The sequence below is a fragment of the Alosa pseudoharengus genome, unplaced genomic scaffold, assembly GCF_046254945.1.
Source record: "Alosa pseudoharengus isolate Yale_2024_CS ecotype anadromous, Long Island Sound unplaced genomic scaffold, YU_APseudo_1.1 YU_APseudo_1.1_scf_24, whole genome shotgun sequence".
In the NCBI taxonomy this organism is placed as follows: Eukaryota; Metazoa; Chordata; class Actinopteri; order Clupeiformes; family Clupeidae; genus Alosa; species Alosa pseudoharengus.
In genome coordinates this window covers 1,666,352-1,668,851 of record NW_027468689.1, presented here as the reverse complement: position 1 = coordinate 1,668,851, position 2,500 = coordinate 1,666,352, and the positions used below count along the sequence as shown (strand labels likewise).

At 41.4% G+C, this 2,500-nt stretch overlaps 2 protein-coding genes across 3 annotated transcripts in view; both read right to left on the bottom strand.

Annotated features, from left to right (window-relative positions):
* glt8d2 (glycosyltransferase 8 domain containing 2) overlaps window positions 1–1,579 on the bottom strand; it is a 15,125-nt gene extending 13,546 nt beyond the window's left edge. For both annotated transcript variants that reach the window (XM_076302776.1, XM_076302777.1), the window contains exon 1: window positions 1,441–1,579. The gene's annotated coding sequence lies outside the window, so the exon portion shown is untranslated. The remainder of the gene's footprint in view (window positions 1–1,440) is intronic.
* An 899-nt stretch (window positions 1,580–2,478) lies between these two features.
* fbxo18 (F-box DNA helicase 1) overlaps window positions 2,479–2,500 on the bottom strand; it is a 19,729-nt gene continuing 19,707 nt past the window's right edge. The window contains exon 21 of the mRNA XM_076302775.1: window positions 2,479–2,500. This exon is cut by the window's right edge and continues 929 nt beyond it. The gene's annotated coding sequence lies outside the window, so the exon portion shown is untranslated.

Here is a 2,500-nt window from a genome sequence, read left to right as displayed (position 1 = left end):
TGTCAGCCTAGTTCAATGTGGCTAAATATTTATGCCTTTATGTTTTTTATGCCTCTCTCTCAGCTCTTTAGCCGATCTTTCATACTTTCTTTCCAAGGCTGTGGGAAAGATGGGACCACCCCTCCTCCCACACTAACTATAAACTAGGGTTTCTTGGCTCCTGCGCATTGAATAAACATGTCGACTCCCATACTAACTATAAACTAGGGTTTCTTGGCTCCTGCGCATTGAATAAACATGTCGACTTCAGCGCTGGTCGTCCACGCTGCGTCTGGACAGCTGCGCGCGCACACGCCGAATGTCCAAGCAAAAACTTAAGACAACTAGAATTTAAAGGCTTACATTCCGCTATAGCGAATGTGAACGCGAGTTTCGTTGAACAGGTACATAGACTGCACACATCAATAAAACAATTTAAATAAAACTGCGATACAGATCAACCCAAAACAAAAAAAATGTGTTTTGCTTCAGGGGGGACTACATAACTATTATGTATCTTACAACAGATAAACAAAAAACATTACAAGTATACAAACCTAAATAAACAGTGGAGTAGACGTTGACACTGGATAGTGCTGATGTTCAAACTGAATCATTCTAGGCCAAGAGTAGGCCAATATAAACGATGTGGTAACTAAGTACCCGTTTGGAGACGCGCATTTCCCCTCTTTCAATTTTTTCTTACAGTCGCGAGTCTTGTAAAAAAGGCACAGAGAATGATATGTCTGCCAACTACACCACTTACGTTTTTCAAGTAAATATATTAAAACGTTTGTTTGGAACAGTCGTCACTTTACATGACGCAACTCCTAGTCGTCCTTTTACCACATCATCACTACAATGGACAAACGTTTAGTGGCCAGCGAGTGGTCATGTTTTGCCCTTTCCAGTAACCACCCACTCTACTTATAGTTCACTGCGTCTTGCAAGCAAAAGAACTGTGGATAAACAATTTGTTTAACTCATACAGCATCGTTACCACAAACACCGCGCCAAATCTGCTTTGGACTTCCCCGAGAGGACAATATGTTCAGCCCTGAATTTTAGCTCCATGCAGCATGACACATTCTATTATTTTTCCAATTGGCAATGAATCATAACGTATGAGAAACATTCTTTATGAACCGTATTATGAAGTGTTCTTTATGTTATGTAAAAAGAAGAGAAAATAAAGTCCAGACGTTTCACAGTCTACAAACTAAACATGAACACAACGCAGCTGTGACCAAGAACACCTTTGCGCAACTTCCCTATCGCCTTTCAAAAGATTTAGAAATACGGTTGTGCATATTATATTATCATGATTCATATACACAAATATTATCACACACACCGAACATCAATAGAGAGGGGTGTGTCTGCTCACTAGACAATGCGCAAAACTTAAAAGTTCGCACTTGAATTCACTGTGAAACGTATGGCAATTGACCAGTTACTCACCAAAAAGCTCGCCTTACGATAAAGTGAAGGAGAGTGCCATTAAGGTCATGCCCAGGCACGATCAGATTATGCGACTAACCCCTCTACTCCTGCAAGTCCAGCTGCAAGCCCCGTGTACCCTCCTCCGTCCCCCTCCCCTAAAGGAAGTGCTCTCCAGATGTGCCCGGTCCTGCGCGAGCTCCGGCATCACTAATGGGCCCAGTTGAAGGAGTGCGCGCGACGCTCATTATCGCCTCGGGATCCTGTGTTTGGCACACGACCATTCATTTCTTCAACACGTCATATTTGGATTGGAGATACTCATTTTAATGCTCATTGTCAGTCTTACGATGACAAAGCATAACCAAGGCTGTTTTTTGGTTGTCATTTAAAGCGGTAACGCTTTCGTTTAGACCATTTGTGAATTCACAAAAAAACAAAAGGTATGAATACAGCATATTGTGCTCTTCAAGTTTCCAGCTGTTTTATTTTAAAGTGCGATCGCCCCGTTTACAGCTGTGTATGAGAGGGGCATGAGTTTTGAGCTCCTACCACGGTATTACACACAATAGGACTTCAGTGTTTCAAACGGATTACAACCCAAAAGGAGCCAACATCAGTCTGGTCCGCAAATCACAGTTTGTCTATTTACACACAAAATTATAAAATAACCTATACAATACACATCAAACTCAAAGCAATATTAATAACATTAATGTTATTTTTGGCATGCATTTACAATTAAGTCTTAAAAATAGAAAATAAAATTTGACATAAAAATATAACAAAAATACAGGCTTCTATACAAAAGGCACAGTCCAAAAATGATCCAACATGATACAGGACATAGTCGAGAGGACCAATACTGATGACCACCATCCATGGGAATGAATGGAAATCAGTAGTCTGTGTGTGTGTGTCTGTGTGTGTCTGTCTGTGTGTCTGTCTGTGTGTGTGTCTGTGTGTGTGTCTGTGTGTGTGTCTCTGTGTGTGTGTGTCTGTCTGTGTCTGTGTGTGTGTCTCTGTGTGTGTGTGTCTCTGTGTGTGTGTGTCTCTGTGTGTGTGTGTCTGTGTGTGTGTG